The sequence below is a fragment of the Chelonoidis abingdonii genome, chromosome 5 (genome assembly GCF_003597395.2).
Source record: "Chelonoidis abingdonii isolate Lonesome George chromosome 5, CheloAbing_2.0, whole genome shotgun sequence".
NCBI lineage: Eukaryota > Metazoa > Chordata > Testudines > Testudinidae > Chelonoidis > Chelonoidis abingdonii.
Genome location: NC_133773.1, coordinates 104,581,563 through 104,590,376, shown reverse-complemented (window position 1 = coordinate 104,590,376; position 8,814 = coordinate 104,581,563).

Genomic DNA, 8,814 nt, shown 5'->3' with positions numbered 1-8,814 from the left:
ATCGGTTTCGTAATATCGGTTTAAACTACTTCGAAATAATCGTGCAGTGTAGACGTACCCTATAACTAACATTCCAGGACCTCAGTCCCTGTCACTGTTTTCTTTACTGCTTCTGGTTTACAATTGGAGCCTATTGTACTCCCCGTGGCTACTTCACCCCTCCTAGCTTCTTGCCAGACTCTTTACTCCAGGACAGGATGCTTCCCATGAGTTTCCTCCTTGTTTCTGGAGGTCTCCCTTCTCTCAGCGACCAACTACAGACTCCATCCCCTGCAGCCTCTTTCTGCTTTCAGCCACTTGACTTTATAGTGCTGACCTATCCCTTCCCCAGCTGGGCTTTACTCATTTCTTTCACGTGATGCCAAGTGAATTAATTGACATCAGACACTCTGTTATAGCCCCCCATATAGGTCTCATCCTGATATCTAAAAAATTAAAATTAGCTTAAACCCTGAAACTCAATGAATAATACCTCTTCCACCATATTTTTGTCATTTGTGAGAATTCTTGATACTCTTGATAAACATAAATATCCAATCCCTTTTTTAAATTGGTTAGACTCTTTGTCTCAACAACTTCCTGTGGTAATGAGTTCCACAGATGAACTATATAGTATGTGAAAATATTTCCTTTTATCAGTTTTGAACTTCTTGCCTTTTAATTTTCTTGAATATCTCCTTGCTCTTTTGTTATGAGACAAGGAGAACAGAAGTGCCTGATCCACCTTCTCTATACCATTCATTATTTTGTATATTTTATCATGTCTTACTCTTCGCTGAACCCCATCAGTTCTGGAATATCCTTTCGATGACCAATACTGCACACACTATCCCAGATGAGGCCACACCATTGAGTTATATAATGACATTGTGTTTTAAATATTATTCTCCATTCTATTCTTTATGCATTCTAATAGTTAGCTAGAACCTATAACCTTGTTTTATTTAAATATGGGTGCATCATTTGCTATCTGTCCAATCCTCTGTAACAGTAGAAGTTTTTTTAATGAGAAATTACAAGTTTTAAAACCAGACACAAATAATCTGAGCAATCCTATTAAACAGAGACTCATCCTGCCATTTTCAGAGGTGGTGTCTCTTGGTAAGGAACAAGGACACTGGCAAGGTACCAACAGTCATCTTGCACTGCCTCTATCCTACCTATGTTGTAAGTGTGTAAAGAATCTTAGACTTGACATCAGTCAATTTGGTACTTTGCGCAAGAGCTACAATTCATTGGGTAAAACGAGCAGTGGTTGTAAATCAGCATAGCTCCATCAAAGTCATTGTTACACCAATTTACGCCAGTTAAGGATCAAACTTTTTTTTTAAAAAAAATATTTTTGTATATAAATATAGAAAACCAGTCCTGAAACTATGTAGTAGTATTGATTTATTACATATTGCTATGAAAAGATGTTATTGCAGACTAAAGAGTTACAAGAGATCATTTTAAAAGCTCATACATGTATCCTCTCTTCTATAAATTATTTTACATAGTCAGCTAGATGAGCTGGAAATGCATTTCTTGTTTTCAGATAAAATTAGATAAGCTACAAATCTGTTCAGGCCTTAAAATGAAAATTTAGGACAGAACAGAGTTTGTCTGTCTTAAATGATAATCTTGTCTAGCTGAAAGAATAAAAAAACAGTCTGCATAATAAAACTGTTTGGTGTTCTGGAGTTATGAAGCTTCATTTTTTGAAGGCTTGTCATTTTTTAAAGTATTTAGGTGGCTTTTACTAAGTTAGGCTGAGCAGATATTGAAAAACACTTTCAGGACTGAAGATTGCAAGTTGAAAGCATTGTGACAGAAATGAAGTTTATAGAGCTGAAAAGCAATATGTTCTGGGAGAGTTTGTTCTTTCCTATCTTAGTTCTATCACTTATATGACACAAAAGCTTTCCTTTGTAGTTTTCAATTCTTTTTCTCAGACTTAATTATGTCATAATGATAGCACACTGTTTTCAAATTAGCTTTCAAAATACTATACTAAATGCAACCATTTTGTCAAAGTAGATACCCTGCATAAATATTGTATAATTGAACTGTTAATTTTTCTTAGACTAATTATTATTGATGACATTGCTCACATCCAGTATTAAAATGTGGGATACAATCAAATAATGATCCATTAGGATTTAATGTCTATCTGAAAATAGTTAATAATGACAAAAAAACCCTAGCTCTGAGACAATTTAAACTGATGCTCTTTTTGAGAGGTCTAAATATAGATGAAAGAGATTTTTTTTCTGTTTCTGAGGTACAACTGAGTTTGCAATATTTTATTGGCACTTAATGAAGAGCAGGTGTAAAATTGCCAAAAGCTAGAATAATATAATTAATGTTTGTGCTAGAGTGATAAGATTTTTTTTAAGCCACATTGTCCTTGTTATAGCTTCTGAGGTTTAACTGAAAATAACTTCAATTCTGTATACAGGTGGGTACAGTGTAAAAAAAAAATGGGCTATATACCATAAAGGGAAAAAAAAATGTTATTTTTAGACTTTGGAGGAGAAATTCTGTGCTGGCTTTCTAAGAAGCACAGCTCAGGGCAGGAGAGGAGAGCTACTCCAGACTATCCTGCCTGTTTGTTCCAGGACACTAGGTCCTGCCAAAGGGCATGTAACTGCTTTGTGTGGATGCTGCAAGTACAACCTAGGTATCTGTTTGCCGTGTGTTGGCACTGGGAGCATGAGCTGTTACAGCACAGCATGCTACTCTGCGTTTCAGTTTACACCCCCTTAGTCCAAATTGGGAGGCCATGTAGACAAGCCTTTTCTTATTGCAGGCTCCAAAAGGTTGCCCAATGCTGCCCTATAGTTCAGAATGCTGCTAGGAGTCTCTACAGAGTTGTATGCTACAGTCTCTCATTCTTTACATGCCTATTCTCCCCCACCAACTCTTTCCTCCCCCCTCCCCAGACACATTTATGCCAGGACTCGGAGGCAGATTTACAGCTATCTTCCACAGAATCCTCCCCTGGCAGCTTTTAGTGACATTTATGTTGCTCTAAGCCTTTTACATACTAGAAAGATTCAAATGAGTTGAGGATCCAACCCTGGATATTTTGAATATGCATAGTCTTATTTTCCTCCTTCATAAAATTTCCCCATAATTAATTAATCCATAGTGAGGAGGAACTCTCTGCACATTATTCACCATTAAACAATATTTTAAATAGACCTGACCAACATTCCAAAATTCCATCCCTTAGGAAATCCTGACATTTCAACATTTGTTTCTTATCACAGATTGGGATGGAAAGTTGTAGTCGAGAAATTATTCCTGTAATGGACATTCCAAATTTTCAACTGAAATGAAGCATTTCTATATTTTGAAATAAATCTTTTTCTATTTGTTGAAATGACCCGCAATGGTTCATTTAGTCAGTTCAATATACATACTGCATTTTCCCATAGAGGAGCAGTGCTTCAGGGGAGTGGAAATTTGAGTCTGATGTCCCATGTTTTCTCCTATGGGCCAGGCTCCATGGCCAAACTACATCTCCTATGATGAACACTGTCATGAGTCTCCCATGATGCACCACACAGGTCAGATAGAAATCTGTCTTGCATTATAGGATACATATTCCTCCAGTCAGACTGATTCATAAAAGAGACCAGGGTGAAAACTACAATTCCCATAAGGCAATGTATTGATAGGGAAATGATGTTCAACAGATTTGAAATGCAATATTTTGGGTCAGCTCAATAGAATGAAATATTCTAATATTGATTGAACTAATTCCCAATGGAGAAATCCATCACACCTGCCAGCAAAATCAACACTTTCACATGAAAAATGTATATTTGCAGGAACTGCATTTCTGTCAGAAAAAAATCATTCTGATGGAAATCTTCTCGCCAGTTCTAACATGTAAACCATCCCTTATGTATAACCAGGTTGCTCACACATTCGTGGACACAAGAAAAAATTTCCCTTCTTATACTGACAAAAATTAATATGAGAATAAGGTATGGGTTGTATTTTGCTACAAAGAATCAGGTTCTGTCAGTAATTGTATGGGGGACCCAGATGATTCTATAGCATTAGGAAAGAGGATGCAATACAGAACAGCCTAAGCACGTTCTACATGGAGATTCCATTGTGGTTCTAACGTGTTCTGTCTCTGCATTCTCAGCTCTTCTGGCAATTGCACATACTTATGGGGGGCGGGGAAAGGGGCACATGCAAAGCATCAGAAAACACAATGCTATTAAAGAATGTCGGTGAATGCTATAAATGTCACTCTGTGCCACTGTAGTCTTGAAATGGAGCATCTAGATAAAAAGACAGTTATGCACCTTGTAATTCTCCCTCTCTCACACACACCCAACCCCATCCATCCCAAAAATGAATGAAAAGTGAGCTTTTTGTTGTATTTACCACGTTCAGAATGGATCAAGAAATGAATGCCTGATTCTAATATAAAAGTTAAAAAAATAAAAATAAAACCTTGTTTTGGCTGAAAAAAAGTAAGAAAGGCAAATAAGAGCATTTGTTCAAAGGATATAATTAAAGCTGTGCTAAGTTACCAAATAAATTAACAATGACATGTATTTGAAAGCTGCCATATCCTGCCACTCCTTCCTCTTTAACATCTCTAAGACCCATAATTTTCTGTCTATATCTATAGCAAAAGCTCTGATCCAGGCCCTCAGTATCTCCTGTCTTGACTACTGTCACTTCCTCCTCCCTGTATTCCCTGACACACTCGCAGTCAGTCCATACAACATGATACCACCAAGTTAGTCTTTGGTGCCTGTTGTTTTGATCATATCACCTCCCTATTGCAGTCCTCCCATCAGATTCCCCCTCATCCACATAAAATCAGGCTTCATTTTTTTACTGCCATGAAAACCCAATATTTCTCTGTTCCTGCCTTATTATCCACCTCTCTCTCTCTCTTCATTATCTCTCATCAACATTTACATCACTCCATTAGTGATGGCAGTCTTACTCATCCATTTGTCAGCTTCTCACACAAACATCTCTGGGCTTCTTTCCGATTACAGAACACAGTCCTTAACTGATCTCTAAGGCCACCTACACTCTGTGTTCAGGAGCCTCTTGAAAATATACCTTTGCTGCTATCTTCTAAGGGAGATTTGCTGACAAGTAATGACAAGCTCAAGAAATAATTTAGGGATAGATGGCACACCTTATGTAATGTTACTGATAAAGGATATTGGGAAGGTGTACAACTAGAGCAGGTCAAAAATGAATCTTCAGAATGTTGTGTTTTACTTTGTAAAATTTGTATGTGATTTTCTGTTTCTATTTTTGCTGAAATATTTGAGGTTTAGATTAATTCTTGTGAAAACTTGCATATTATCAAAAAGGAAATTTCATCAAAAAATTTCTTTTTTTTTCAACTGTCTGTATGTAAAATACATACAGTTTTGCTAACCAAATGCAGATATCACATGCATATGTCTATGCTAAAAATCTCTATTTGACTTAGCCTATGTTACTGTGCAGACTGTGGTCTAATGTATTGTTTATGTTCATAAACCATCTCTAAATGTCAAAATCATACTATTTTTCATCAAGCCATATCTGTGATTGCAAGTTTTTGCTATACGCAGATAGTAAGACTTATAAAAGATGTTTGGAGAATTCCAAATCTTAAGACACTTTAATTCATTACAGGTGTGAATTCGATTTTTGACCTTACAGGCCAATATTTTTTTTTGGCTGGGGGAGCTAGTTGGAAGGGGTTCAAAATTGTAATTCAAATGGGAGGTACAACTATTTAAAATCAAAGAAAAGATTGCTAAAAACTCAAAGACAACTAATTTAACCATTTTATGACTTTGTCAACCAGCTAGAAACCATAAGAATATATACTTTCCTTAGAAGATGGTAAAAATCTAATCTGGAGAGCTTAAGAGAGGTTGGTGAAAACCTAAGCTATTCAGAATTTCCAAAGTATTTCTGGGATATATTCAATCTTTTAATGATTGAAAAAAAGCAAACAAACAAACAACAAGATGAAAAATAAACTATGTGTTAAGTGAAAAATGTGTCATCCTCATGGGTTAGCTTTTCATAAAGGAGGGTATATTTGGGGGCATTAAAAATGGGCTGACTAACCACATTATTATGCTCAGACATCAGGCCCCACACACACACAGAAAGGTGCCCTGATGCAAATGCTTGTGGCATGTGCTTATCTTTATCTAAATCAGCAGTCCCATTGATTTTTATAAGTATATTTGACCCATTAAGTAGCAATTTTGTAACAACAGGTCTGATCCTTAGCTGGTGTAACTTGATATTAATGGAGATACACCAATTTACACCATCTGAAGACCTGACCTAATATATTATAGTATTAAATATGTAGATAAGATATTGATGTTTGGGCTTTAAACTGGTAAATGAAATAAGGACTGTTGCAGGAAATAGTCAATATTAATTTAGATTATACACACTTGCCCATAATAGAATTATTTGTCCATATTCAATTAGTCATAAGAGAGGATGAGACATTCCAGAAGACTGGGAAAGGGCGAACATAGTGCACATCTATAAAAAGGGAAATTCAGGGAATAACAGGCCAGTCAGCTTCACTTCAATACCCAGAAAAAGAATGGAGAAAATAATTACGTAATCAATTTGCAAACACCTAGAAAATAATAAGGGGATAAGCAACAGTCAGCATTGATTTGTCAAGAACAAATCATGTCAAACCAACTTAATAGCTTTCTTTAAAAGTGTAACATGCCTTGTGGATAGGAAGGAAATGATAGACATGGTCATCTTGACTTTAGTAAGGCTTTTGATAATGTCTCACATAACCCTATCAAACAAACATAGGAAATACAACCTAGATGAAGCTACTACAAGGTGGATGCATAATTGGTTACAAAAACCATTCCTGGAAAGTAATCATCAATGGCTTACAGTCAAGCTGGAAGGGCATATAGGATGAGGTCCCAAAGTGAACAGTTCTCGGTCTGGTTCTGTTCAATATATTCATAAATGATTTAGATAATCATAGCGAATACACTTATCAAGATTCCAAGCTGACAAGGGTTGCAAGTGCTTTGGAGAATAGGATTAAAATTTAAAATGATCTGGTCAAACTGGGAAATGGTCTAAAGTAATTCGGATGAAATTCAATAAGGACAAATGGAAAGTACTCCAATTAGGAAAGAACAATCAATTTAACACATACAAAATGGCAAATGACTGCCTAGGAAGGAGTACAGCAGAAGGGATCTGGGGGTCATAGAGGATCACAAGCTAAATAGAGTCAACAGTGTAACACTTGACAAAAATAAAGTCATTCTGGCATGTATTAAGAGGAGTGTTTTAAACAAGACATGAAAATTCTTCCAATCTACTCCATGCTGATTAGGCCTCAGCTGGAGAAATGTGTCCAGTTCTGGGTGCCACATTTCAGGCAAGATGTGGGCAAATTGGAGGAAGTCCAGAAAAAAGCCACAAAAATGATTAAAAGTCTAGAAAACATGACCTATGAGGGAAGATTGTTAGTCTGTAGAAGAGAACACTGAAAGGGGACATGATAACAGTTTTCAAGTACATAAAAAGGTTGTTGCAAGGAGGAGGGAGAAAAATTATTCTCCTTAACCTCTGCGGATAGGACAAGAAGCAGTGGGTTTAAACTGCAGTGAGGGCAGTTTAAGTTGGACATTAGGAGAAAATTCCTAGCTGTCAGGATTGTTAAACACTGGACTAAATTGCCCACTGGAGATCTTTAAGAGCAGGTGTCATAAACAGATAGTTTAATGCCTCTTTTACCTGTAAAGGGTTAAGAAGTTCACTTAGTCTAGCTGACACCTGACCAGAGGAACCAATGGGGGAACAAGATGTTTCAAATGGAAGGAGGGAAGTTTTTCCTTTGTTTAGAGTTCCAGTTTTAGCCGGAGTGAAAAAGATCAAGGAACCAGCCTCTTATCAGAGTAGTAAGTTTTACCCTAAAGTCCAAAGAGGGGAAGAAACCTTGACAGCAGGTTAGACAAAAACCTGTCAGAGATGGTCTGATAATACTCAGTCCTGCCATGAGTGCAGGAGATTGAACTAGATGAACTCTCGAGGTCCCTTGCAGCCTTATGTTACAATTAAAACACATTGGTATATTATACTCATGAATTACTTTGGGTATACATCCAACAATACTAGCAGTGAATGGGCTAGAGTCCTTCAAGTTTCCACTACCATCCAAAAGCCCTTCATGGCCACATACAGAGCAAATGGAATGTCAGGCAGACAAAACCATAGTTAAAATGCACAATTCAATTTATGAAAATTGCCTCAAGTCCCAAGAAATGAGGGAAGGCATAGAGATAAAGAACCGGTGACAGGGAAAGAGCAAAGATGAATTTTTTTTTGTGATCCAAAACCCACTAAAGTCAATAGGAATCTTTCTATTGTCTTCAATGGGCATTGAATCAGGACATGTCTGAAGGTAATAGCTTGTGTACCTGCATTCCTTAATGTCTCTCTCAAATGGCTTCTTTTGTTTCTGAGCACATTTAAAGTGCTCATTGTGGAGGAAGAAATATGTCAGCTTTGCCTGACTCAGATTTCACTTTCCATTCTTAAAAAAAAACGCAGTTAAAACAAATTTTTTTTTCAAAAGTTGAAGTGTTGTAAACATGAAGGATAGTTTGCATAATGCAATATGATTTTTTTTGTTCAACATAAGTAATAAACTGTAATTGTCATGATATAATTCCCCACTTTGAACTTTAGCGTCCAAGAGATGGGATACCAGCATGAATTCCTCTAAGCTTAATCACCAGCTTAGAACCTGTAGCGCTGCCACCAACCAGGAATTCC